Below are 12,616 nucleotides of genomic sequence, written 5' to 3' on the forward strand. Positions count from 1 at the left end.
TCTGCCCGTACCGGAGTAGGGCATGTACGGTGTGCAGCTTGTCCCTGAGCACCCAACCTCGACGCAGGTGGCTCCGGTTTTGGCCCTGTGACTCTCCTTTGTCCCAACCCTGATGCAGGCGGCTCCTGCTTTGGCTCTGGGCCCCTTGCTTTGCCTCAACACAAGTGGCTCCTGCTTTGGCTTTGTGCCACTCGCTTTGGTCCCCGCCTTGACCAACCTATAAAACCCTGGAGACCCCTGCTCACTTTCGTGTACACCCCACTGGAGAAGAACCGCATCTATAGCCATCTCAGCCTCGAGGACTCGGCCCTCCACGTTGGTAGCTATAATCCCCTTACCCTCTTTTCTATCTTTCTTACTATTCTCTATTTTCTCTCCCACTATTGCATTTTGGTGGCACTAAATAAAGGTGCATTTTTGTTGTATTGAGTTGTCCCTCGCTGTGTCTTTCGCGCTCTGAGATCCTAAAACGAACCATCAGGTTCCCCGCAAATGTTTGCGGACCCTGACAGGGGGCAAACTGGGGAAGGAACAGGGATTAGTTTGGGAAGGTGGGGTATGATTTTCAGGTGAGGTTGGAGGATTAGTAGGGATAGTTTGTGGTACTTCAGGATAAACTGGAGGAGGAGGCAAATGTTCTAAGGGGTCCCAATTATGGCTAGCTTCTTCTTGGTTCTCCTTTTGCTTTTCATTCTTTTGTTTCCCTTGCTGTAACTTACATATTTTTGCTGTTTCATTTTTGACTACTTGTTTCTGCCAACAGGCAGCATAGAGTATTTGTTCAGTACTTGAATCTTCTCGGGCTTTAAAGTGTTGAGTTAATTGGGAACATATCCAGGGCTCTCTAGTTCCACACCATGGCCATTTTTCAGGTAAATCTAGGTTAGGCCAAGCCTCTATGTAATAATGGATTATCTTGACTCTGTCCAAGCTTTTTGTGGCCTCATCAACTTCCCATACTTCCAACATTTGTCCTAGTGGACTGTCTGGTGGAATATTTCTTATCTTTTTCTTTCTTTTCTCCTCAACTGGCTCCAGTCTACTTATGTAGGCTCCCATTTTCACTGGGTCTCAAATAAAAACTACGATGCTCTTACCCTGATGGAAACTTCACTTCAGGGCAACACAAAGCAAAATTATCTGACCTTGTTTTAACTAAACTTCTTTAAGGTGCCCCTACACACACACACAAATTTAAAGACGGGCAACCCAAATATTAACTCTCACTCACTCTTTGAACACTCATAAGTAGCCCCAGGGACCCTCTCTCAGGGTTTGGGCACTACCCCCGCCAGTGCTCAGAATGCCCCACAGGTAGCCTGGTGACCCGCCCTTAGGGCATCAGCCACTACCCCTTAGCCAGCACTCCTTTTCTCTCCTGTACGTCAGGCAAATCCCCATAAGCGGCCGGTCAACCAGGGCCCAGGGTTCCAGTCACCACCTACTGCTAGGATTTGGACATACAGTGTGCGACTCACTCACTCACCCTACCTTTAAGTCCCTCGCACTTTGGAACTTCCCTAACTCTCACTCCTCTGCACCTTGACAGCGTCCTCTTGGGCACCCCCGACCAGTTCTACCTCTCCGTACCCGGACAGCATACCTCTTCCCTGGGTACCCCCGACCAATACGACACCCTCGAACCTGGAAAGCGTACCCAAGATACCCCCGACCAATGCAGACTCTTTTATCCCAGTACCCTGACAGCTACCCCAGCCAGCCTCCAAAGCACCCCGAAAGCAGCCTATCTTTGCTACCCCAGCCGGTACTCAGACGCCCCTGGCCGTAGCCTCAGCCAGTGCTCTCTTTCTCTCCCCACACCCTGGTAGTTACTCCAGTCAGTGCTCACTCACAAGCCCAGAAAATAGCCTGGGCAACCCGCCCTTAGGGTTCCAGCCGCTACCCCAGCCAGCGCTAGTCTATTGTGATACCTTGGGCTATAACCTCAGCCAGTGTGGTGCGTGCCTCACACACAGTGCTCGAGCCCTTTCGCACACTTGAAATTGGCCCAAGCCTTTTCTGCCACACACTTCCTTGATGTGCCACTCATTTTCTAAATTCCTCCGCACGTCCGGAGGGGAGCCCCTACGCCCCTGGAGACACCTCAGTCACTCCCAATCCACTCGCTTTGTCCTTTTCCCGGCCGGCCCCCTCGCGGGGGTGTGGAAACATGGTACTCAGCAGTCTAAAATCGCTTGGGGGGTGCGAGCTGCCGGCCCCCCTCTCATTCACTCCACACTCGCTCGTCTCCACTCCTGCCACCGGTTGTTCTTACCGATGCTGCTCAGTGGCGTCCATTGAGGCTAGCAAGCGTCGTCCTCTGGTCCAGGATGTCCAGCTGTTCCCGAGGTCCGAGGCTGGGCTGCGCCTTCCCATCCTGGTCCTTTTCTGGGCGTGGCTTAGATCTTGGCGAGCCCCCAAATTGTTAAAAATGGGCCTGGAGACCTGCTCCTTTGAAAGGCCTTTATTAGTCAGCTCTTTCAAGGGGGAACTCGAGGGGTCGCCTGCGCCGTTGCTGCTCCTGTCGCTGTTCTCGCTTGGGCCGCTGCTGAGGAGGAGGTGCCAGTCGAATCTGCTGCTCTCGTCGCAGAGTCGGGAGTTTCTGCCTCAGGAACTCAGCTGGGCTCGTGTGGTCTAGGGGTGTCACTTGTTCCCAGCCTCCTTCTGGTCATGGCGAGGCGGCAGAAGCAGAATTCAGTTCTTAGGTAGCTGAGGGTCTTCTCAGTGTTGTAGTGTCTCCCTTTTATCTGGATTTGTGCTGGGTCGTGGCTTTTGGGTCCGTTTGCTGGCAACTGCACTTCGGTTTGGAGCGGTGCACCATGGAAGTCTTTGGATTTTCCTATTAGGTGGGGCCAGCAGTTCGAGGAGCCGGCAGGGAACGGCGACAGCCTAGCCCGACTGTGGTTGGATAGGGACAGGCGCTCGGAAGATTTCGGGCTGTAACGGAAAGAGCATACCCCAACCCCCCTAAGATAAGCTATCTCTAAAGGAATGTAGACCCTTACTAACATGTGCCAGTACTTTTCCACTCCGTCTTCTAACCCAGGAAATGTGGCAATATCCCCTCTGACGTAGTAAAGACCCCAGAGTATATAAACTGCATTTTTTACTTAATAAACGCCTCTGTGACCGTCTGCCACGTTGGTATTAGCGTTTGTTACTAGGCCCGGCGGTACCAGCAGAATGTACACGCCGTGCTGTCGGTCCTGAAGACCAAGCCTCCACACTTGCTGAAAAAGAAACAGCAACACCTGACAGAAGGGGAAGGGAACCCAGGGTTTTAGGGGGGGTGTAAAACTTGGAACAAGGTTTTGAGGGTACAAGTTTTGGTACAAACAGCATAACTTTCTTAACAGACAGGGTACAATTGGCATAATATTTCAAACAGCATAACCTTTCTAACAAATGACAGACTGTGTCAAAAATGGGAGTTTCTTACTTTTTATTCATTTCAAATAAGGCCCTGCAAATGGGAGGAATACAGCCACAAACACGTGCCATCCAAACCAGGGTAAGTTAGACCACATGATGCTACCTGATGAGATTTCTATATCCAACACACACAAAAGAAAATACTAGGTTGCTTAAGAACCGCTATTTCTTTTTCTCTTTCTTTTCTCAGTGCCCTCAAGCCCCACACTTGGGCGCCAAAATCTGTCTTGGTTTAGGAAGACAGGTATCTTCCGGGGAAAGCCAGGGCTTCCCTTGGAATGGAGAATGTAAACTACCACCACCACCACCCTTCTTCCCAATTATAATTTTTTCAGTTAAAAGCTTTTAGGCAAAAGATTTTGGTAATAGAAATAGCAGTTCTTTATTAATATATAACAAAACAAACAAACAAACACAACTACAGCATTGCTAACAAAAAACAGTACCATGAACTTCGAGGACTTTGCCTCACAAAAAAAACCCAGGGCAGTTTGGTCTCGGTGCCTTTGTAGGATCCTCAGAGCACCAAGCTGGGAATAGTGGAAAAAAGAGACTCGGGCTGGCAATTGCAGAGTGGCAGAAATGTCCTGGCAGAGTGGAGGCAGGGTCCCGGCAGGGCAGGGGGATGCAGGGTCACGCTGTAGCAGATGAGCAGCGCTGATGGAACCACGACGGCAGGGCAGAGCTGGCCCAGCTCTCGCAGGGCGGCAGAGGAGCTCAGAATTCCAGGGTGAGCAGATGATGATGGATTTTGCAAGACTGGACTGCAGTGAAATCTTCCAGCAAGAGCCCGAGTGCTTTTGCCCCGAACGCCGAAAACCAGACAGCCTGGCTACCTGAAACTCTGTCCTTTTCTCTGCCCCAAAACCCCACCCTGCTCCGAGCTTCAACCATCCCTTTGTTTTGTTAAATAGTCTTAAGTAGGACATTTAGTCTCCTTGGTAACTTATGGGGAAAATATTCTTTAGAGTAAAAAGGAAGAAAACCTAACCCCCAACATAGTCAAGAAAGAAAATTTAGCCTTCCAGAAATACTGTGAGATAACACAGGATGAATGGGGCGAATATGAGGATAATTGATAAATAGACAAACTAAGATCTGTAGAACACGAATTTATTTGATAAATAAAAAGGTGTGGGACTGTGGTAAATGTAATGGATAAATTCGTCTATCAAAGATTTGGTCTATTAAAAAGCTACTCCAGGGCATGTCTGAGATTCCAAGACCTGTGGTGCAAGCTGTGAAACCACAACATTTGCAACAGAAATGACAGAGCCGGACTGGAGATGGCCCATTCATCACAGATGGGCCTCCACTTTACAGCTGCTTGACATCTGATGCCAATCTTGATAGAGGATCCTGGAGGATGACCAAATCAGCACCCCAAAGAGGAGATCCGGGAAGACTATCAACGTCTTTTCATACTTACGGGAACCCCTTTCAAGACCTCGCTTGGAAATAAAGAGATACATGAATATTTGGACTTTCAATGGACTTAGCCTCAGGATAAATAAACTGTACAAAAACCATACGCCGAGACCCAGTGGTGTGTGGTCGAGGTTGGACGGTACCGTTGTTACTGTCACTCTGCCCACTCAGCATTCGATCGATGTTGTCCGAATTTATTGTGGCTTTTTAATTTGGTCTTTTTTTTTTTTTTTAATTTGCTAAATAAATTCTATTAATTTGAATTGGTTTCTTATCATTTATAACAATATGAAATTACAAGTGAGGATAAACTCGAGAAACAGAGCCCAGCCAGCCTGCTTTACATGACAGCAGAGAGATTCTTTATTTCCAAAAGCTGTTAAACATAGAAAATAGCTTATTTTTCCCTTGGAAAACACTCTCTGGGGAAGCAGAAAATGCAGTGTAGCAGGTTGTGCTAGTTTTGACAGCGATGGAGTTAATTTTCTTCACAGTAGCTGGTATGGGACTGTGGTTTGCATTTGTGCTGGATGCAGTGTTAATAACTCAGAGATGTTTTTGTTACTGCTGAGCAGAGTTTACACTGAGCCAAAGTCTTCTCTGTTATAAATGGGCCAGGAGACCTGCTCCTTTGAAAAGCCTTTATTAGTCAGCTCTTTAAAGGGGGAACTCGAGGGGTCGCCTGCGCCGCCGCTGCTCCTGTCGCCGCTGAGGATCAGGTGTCAGTCGAATCTGCTGCTCTCGCCGCAGCAGAGTCGGGGGTTCCAGTCTCGCGGGAATCCCCGGCAACCCAACTCGGCTCGTGTGGTCTAGGGGCGGTCACTTCTTCCCAGTCTCTTTGTGGTTATGGCGAGGCGGCAGAAGCAGAATTCAGTCCTTAGGTAGCTGAGGGTCTTCTCATTGTTGTAGTGTCTCCCTTTTATCTGGATTTTGTGCTGGGTCCCGGCTTTTGGGTCCGCTTGCCGGCAACTGCACTTCGGTTTGGAGCGATGCACCATGGAAGTCCTTGGATTTTCCTATTAGGCGGGGCCAGCAGTTCGAGGAGCTGGTGGGGAATGGCGACAGCCTAGCCCGACGGAAGGGGAAGGGAACCCGGGGTTTTAGAGGGGGTATACAACTTGGAATAAGGTTTTGAGGGTACAAATTTTGGTACAAACAGCATAACTTCCTTAACAGACAGGTTACAACTGGCATAACATTTTAAACAGCATAACTTTCTTAACAAATGACAGACTGTGTCAAAAAAAGGGAATTTCTTACATTTCATTCATTTCAGTCCCCCCTCTATTTCTTTGATCGGGCCTTTGCCCGCATCAATTGGCAGTTTTTGATTCATGGGAATATCTTTTATTTAGTTCTTCAGTTTGAGGTTCTAATTAAAGTAAAACTATTCTCTTATAGGGCACTTTCCAGTTAGGCGCTGCTTAAATTTGCAGCATTTCATGCAATCTAATACTGCTTTATATCAAAACACGTGGGATTTACATGAGTGTGAACTCATAAGGGACTGCAGGTTCTCCCCGTCATAGATGGGATGGTGTGTAGTTCTCCCAAGAGTCCAGTATGAACCATTGTCTCGATCTCACCTGGTCTTGCCTCTTGGGTTGGGGAAGTGGGACAATAGCTCTTAGAGCATGCTCTTTCAATGTGTTTGCTCAATAGGACTATGTTTTAGTCCTCCCAAGAGTCCAGTATGAACCATTGTCTCGATCTCACCTGGTCTTGCCTCTTGGGTTGGGGAGGGTATTTAGCTGGCCTTATGGAGTTCCTTTCAGTGTATTCCCACTTCTTTTTCAGTTTTTGATTAGCCCTTCTGTGGTGTGCCCTATGAGAGATCTGTAATGATATTATCACAACTTTTTTTAAAACAGCTTAACACTTCATGGTATTTTAGAACAACTTACAGGGAACATTTTTAAATGACAGCTTTTGATAACAACTTGGAAAGATTTTGAACAACGGGTTTTTTGTTGGGTTTTTTTTGTTTGTTTGTTTGTTTTTAATTGGGCTTTGGTTGTCTTTTGAAGGTTATTTTAAGTGTGTCTGGGTCTCTAATGGTGGTCTATTTGGAGGGAGTCTTTGCTGGGGTATCAGAGACACTGGGAAGTGGCAATGGTCTTTATATTCAGGATAGTTGTGTATGGTGAAGCCCCTATGTCTGACCTTGGTTGAACTCAGATTTTCAAGAGTGCTAGGGGCAAACATTTTAGCCAATTCATTCCAGTTTTTGTTATTAATTTAGTTAATACATTTTTGAAGGTTTTATTTATTCTCTCAATTCTTCTTGAGCTTTGAGGATGCCAGGGTGTATGTAACTGCCATTTCATTTCTAAGGCTTTAACAATATCATGCAGAACTCGTGCTACAAAGTGGGGGCCTCTGTCTGAAACGATGTTATTTATCAGTCTATATCGGGGGATGATGTGTTCTAGTAGTATCTTTATTACTACTTGTGCTGTTTCCCTTTTTGTAGGGAAGGCTTCTGTGGAGGTGGGCGGAGCCCCGGCTGCTCTGCCCTGGAGGGAGCCAAGCTGAGGAGTCAAGGAAGAATTTCGCAACTTCAGCCAGAGCACCTAAGACAAAGACAAACCTCCTAGCCACGGCGACCTGGCTGGAGACCCACAAGCCCCCTTGGGATTTTATGTAGATCTGTTACAATTGATTGGTTCTGTACCCTTTTCCTCCCACCCTGGTGTCCCATAAAAACCCCTGAGTTTCCTCTGGTCGGCAGAGGTTCCTCGTCCCTGGACCCCTTTCGCTGGTACCCTCTCAATAAAGTACCACCTGCGGAAATTCCACACAAGACCTCTCTCTCTCTCACCACGACCGGCTAAAAGAGGGGCTAACTCGCAAGGGCATGAGCTGAGAGCACTGAGCTGAAATCACTGAGAGCTGAAATCACTGAGCTGAAAAATCACTGCTCTGCCCGATGCTGAGAAGCCCCTCTGACCCAGCTGAGGAGAGCCCTGACCCCCCAAGGAGCTGTTTCTAGCGAGACATCCTTTGGAGTGGCTGTGGCTCTCTGGGTCCCAAGCGGCGGACCCCATCCACCAGCTGGCAAAGGAGAGAGAGTCCACCGACCAGGTCTGCTCGACACAGGTGCGGACATTAGCATCCTGGCCCGCTCTGAGTGGCCAGACAACTAGAAACTGGAGCCGGTGGCAGGTGTGATCTCGGAGATTGGTGGAGCTGCTGTTTCCATGAGAAGCAAACACAATGTTGTCATCAAAGGACCCGAAGGCAAGATGGCAACCACCCGGCCTTACGTAGTAAGGGCCCCCATCACCCTATGGGGCCGAGACCTCCTATCCCAATGGGGGGCATCCATCCGAATCTCCAACCAGGAGTTTTGATTGGGGCCACTGAGAGAAGCGCGCCACCAGCCACTCCCCAGCTTACCTGGAAGAGTAATACACCGACCTGGACTGAGCAGTGGCCCCTGTCAAAAGAAAAACTGCGCGCACTAAAGAACCTAGTAGAGGAGCAACTTGCCAAAGGACATATCACTGAGACAACCAGTGCCTGGAACTCGCCCATTTTCGTCCTAAAAAAGCCCGGCACAGACAAATGGAGATTACTCCAAGATCTACGCAAAATTAATGAACTCATTGAAGACATGGGACCCCTCCAACCCGGCCTACCCTCACCATCGATGCTGCCCCGAAATTGGATGCTTACCATCATTGATATAAAGGACTGTTTCTTCCATATCCCGCTTCACCCACAGAATGCTCCACAGTTTGCCTTCTCTGTTCCATCTCTCAACCGACAAGCCCCGCTCAAGAGATACCACTGGCTGGTCCTTCCACAAGGAATGAAAGCATCGCCATCGATATGCCAATAGTACATTGCACACATCCTGCCTCCCATCAAGACCCTATTCCCAGAAGCAATAATCCACCACTATATGGACGATATCCTAATCTGTGCTGCAGAAAAACCCTACCTGGACAAAGCTGTTAAAAAGACCATTGAAACCATAGAAGCAGCAAGATTTGAGATTCGTAAGGACAAAGTGCAGCACACCAGCCCATGGACGTACCTCGGCCTCCTTATCCGCAAAAGGACCATCGTACCCCAGCAACTCACCATCCGAGACAACCCAAAGACTCTAAGGGACTTACACAGCCTGTGTGGATCTATAAATTGGATACGCCCCCTGCTGGGGGTCACAACAAAAGACCTCGCCCCCCTCTTCAATCTTCTCCGGAGCAATGAGAGCATGAACTCTCCCTGCACTCTCACGCCAGAAGCCCGAGACTCCATCGCCAGAGTCCAGGAAGCCCTGTCTTCACGTCAAGCCCATCGCGTCGAACCCAGCTTACCTCTCCTGTTTGCCGTTTTGGGCAAAGCCCCACGATTTCATGGACTGATCTTCCAATGGGACTCCCAACTCAGAAACCCTCTGCTGATACTCGAATGGATCTTTACAAACAACCAACCCACAAAGACAATCACCACCTTCCAAGAAATAATAGCATATTTAATAAAAAAGGCCAGGACTCGCATCCGTTCACTTGCAGGGTGTGAGTTCGCATGCATATACTTGCCATTAACTGCTGGAAATCTAGAGGATTTGCTTCAGACCAATGAGAGCCTCCAGTTCGCCCTAGATAGCTACACAGGAAGAATTTCCATTCACATGCCAAAACACAGACTTTTCAACCGTGATGTAGCCTTCCATCTGACCCCAAAATTAGTACAGAGCCAGTCACCCTTGGAAGCCATAACTGTCTTCACAGATGGCTCTGGATCATCCCACAAATCAGTAATGACTTGGCAGAACCCAAAGACTCGAGAATGGGAGTCAGACATCCAAATAGTGGATGGATCTCCACAAATCGCAGAACTAGCAGCTGTTGTCAGAACCTTTGAGAAATTCAAAAATGAACCTTTAAATTTAGTCACAGATTCAGCCTATGTTGCCGGCATAGCTATGAGAGCTGAACATGCTCTCCTCAAAGAAGTCCCTAATCCAAAATTATACCAATTAATTTCTACACTCATTCATTTAATCTCCCACAGAAAACAGCCTTACCATATCATGCACGTAAGATCGCACACTGACCTTCCTGGTCCCATTGCAGAAGGGAACAGGAGAGCAGATGCGCTGGCCATGCCAGCAGAGATTGCAAATGTCCCTGACATCTTTGCCCAGGCAAAACTGTCACACACGTTCTATCACCAAAATGTACCTGCCCTCATCAGGATGTTCAAGCTCTCGAAAGATCAAGCAAGAGCCATCGTCGCAACATGCCCAAACTGCCAAAACTACCAATACCATCTATGGGTACTGGAGTTAATCCCCGTGGACTGAACAGCTGCCAACTGTGGCAAACTGATGTGACCCACTTCCCATCCTTTGGGAGATCCAAATATGTGCATGTGTCAGTTGACACATTTTCTGGAGCAGTGTTTGCATCGGCTCATGCGGGAGAAAATGCCACCCACACCATCAAACACTTTCTCTTGGCATTCTCCACCCTAGGAGTCCCCAAAGAAATCAAGACAGATAATGGCCCAGCCTATGCCTCCCGAAAGCTGAAAGATTTCTTCAATCAATGGGGGGTAAGACACAAGAGAGGTATACCCAGCAACCCCACAGGGCAAGTCATCATTGAAAGGACTCACCAAACCCTCAAAAGAACTCTCCACCAGCAGCGGAGAGACACAGAAATTCTGTCGCCCGTAGAAAGACTCTGTAAGGCTCTCTATGTCCTCAACTTCCTAAACTGTACATCATCAGAGCCTGACCCTCCAATACTCCGCCACTTCTCAAATTCATCCCAAGCTAAGCTCACAGAAAAACCACCAGTGCTGGTAAAGGATCCTGAAACACACCAGATCTTGGGCCCTTTCAAATTGATTACCTGGGGGAGAGGCTATGCCTGTGTCCAACTGCCATCTGGCCCAAAATGGTTTCCAGGAAAGAACATTAAACCATACCTGAGCCCTGCTAATAATGCTCCCACAAGCACAGACAAAAATCCTCCTGAGTCAATCACAAAACCTCCTCAAAACCAGACCAGCTCGGCTTGGAGAAGGAGACGTCGCTGGATGACCCCAAACCAGAAAAGAAACCGTCCCGTCACCCGACAGCAGACGAGACAGAACCGAGCAAGATGCCCAAAAATAAAACCCCAAGCCATAGGCCAGAAATAGTCTGACCAAAAGCTGATCCTCAGTTTACGTATTTAACACCCCTTTTTGTCACCCCAAATTATTCCCTTCCCTCAACCCCTGCCAAACCTCCCTCCCCCTCTCACCACAAAGCTAATCGCTCTTGCTTATTTTCCCTCTCAAAAGCCCCATCCCTGTTACCTTTCTTCACACTCAACATCCATCCATGCGAACATACAGAAACTAGAAGGATTAGTAAAAGACATAAAAACAGAAAAGTCTCTGGACTGGATCGACAACCTCTTTGGACAATGGGGATTGACAGGGTGGGTGGCCTCCTTAGTTAGAAGTGTTTTATGGATTTTCATTGTGATTGTTATCGTATTGCTTATGTTTTCATGCCTCCTACGCTGCTTTAAAAGAACGGCTGGTGAGGCTTTTTTACTAAATATAAAAGGAGGAGTTGTGGAGGTGGGCAGAGCCCCGGCTGCTCTGCCCTGGAGGGAGCCAAGCTGAGGAGTCAAGGAAGAATTTCGCAACTTCAGCCAGAGCACCTAAGACAAAGACAAACCTTCTAGCCACGGCGACCTGTCCGGAGACCCACAAGCCCCCTCGGGATTTTATGTAGATCTGTTACAATTGATTGGTTCTGTACCCTTTTCCTCCCACCCTGGTGTCCCATAAAAACCCGAGTTTCCTCTGGTCGGCAGAGGTTCCTCGTCCCTGGACCCCTTTCACTGGTACCCTCTCAATAAAGTACCACCTGCGGAAATTCCACACGAGACCTCTCTCTCTCTCACCACGACCGGCTAAAAGAGGGGCTAACTCACAAGGGCATGAGCTAAGAGCACTGAGCTGAAATCACTGAGCTGAAAAATCACTGCTCTGCCCGATGCTGAGAACCCCTCTGTCCAGCTGAGGAGCGCCCTGACCCCCCAAGGAGCTGTTTCTAGTGAGACATCCTTTGGGGTGGCTGTGGCTCTCTGGGTCCCAAGCGGCGGACCCCATCTACCAGCTGGGATATCTGGCGCCCGAACCACCTCTGGATTCTGGACCCCCGGCATTCCAGTGGAAAAGCTGGGCTCCTTTGAGGGCTGAAAACAGCTGATTCGAGTGCTACCTCCTGGACCAGCCTTCGCTACGTTCTAGTACCGATCCTGACCAGGAAATTTCGCGACCCTCGATCGTCCACCAACCCTGAGGAGCGAATTTGGGCCGGTAACCACGCAGTTAGACAATTTGGACGCAGCCTCTAGGTAAGTATAAGCGCTTCTCATCTTTCGCGTCTCTTTTCTGTTTTTTTTTTTCTTTTTTTTCCTCTTTTTTTCTGCTGCGTGGGGCATAGAAACCTTATAGCATGGGGAACAAGCTTGTTAGAACACCCCCCCCCTGAGAGAGATATATATCCCGTCCTTAAAAATACCCTTCTTGAAAATCTATCTAAGAAAAAACTTCCAAGAAAAAACCTCAAACGTTTCACTACCTGGCTAAAACAAAACTTTCCTGATATAACAATTGATTCTCTATCCTCTAACTTCTTCTGGGATGAAGTCGGGAAAAAGCTTTATAACACGCAAACTGCGGGGGACTTCTCTGTCGCATACTTTTATCCTGTCTTTCACATTATTGCTAAAAC

The 12,616-nt window shown here is 48.2% G+C and overlaps 1 long non-coding RNA gene across 2 annotated transcripts in view; it reads left to right on the forward strand.

The window, feature by feature from the left end:
* Positions 1 to 12,616, forward strand: part of LOC136373319 (uncharacterized) — a 573,809-nt gene that overhangs the window by 422,499 nt on the left and 138,694 nt on the right. The window contains exon 2 of one of the 2 annotated variants that reach the window (XR_010745629.1): positions 294 to 422. This is a non-coding gene — a long non-coding RNA (uncharacterized lncRNA). Of the gene's footprint in view, positions 1 to 293; positions 426 to 12,616 lie in introns of those variants that run through there. The other variant, XR_010745628.1, reaches the window with a different exon arrangement.

This window comes from Sylvia atricapilla, chromosome W (genome assembly GCF_009819655.1).
Source record: "Sylvia atricapilla isolate bSylAtr1 chromosome W, bSylAtr1.pri, whole genome shotgun sequence".
NCBI classification, from domain to species: Eukaryota; Metazoa; Chordata; class Aves; order Passeriformes; family Sylviidae; genus Sylvia; species Sylvia atricapilla.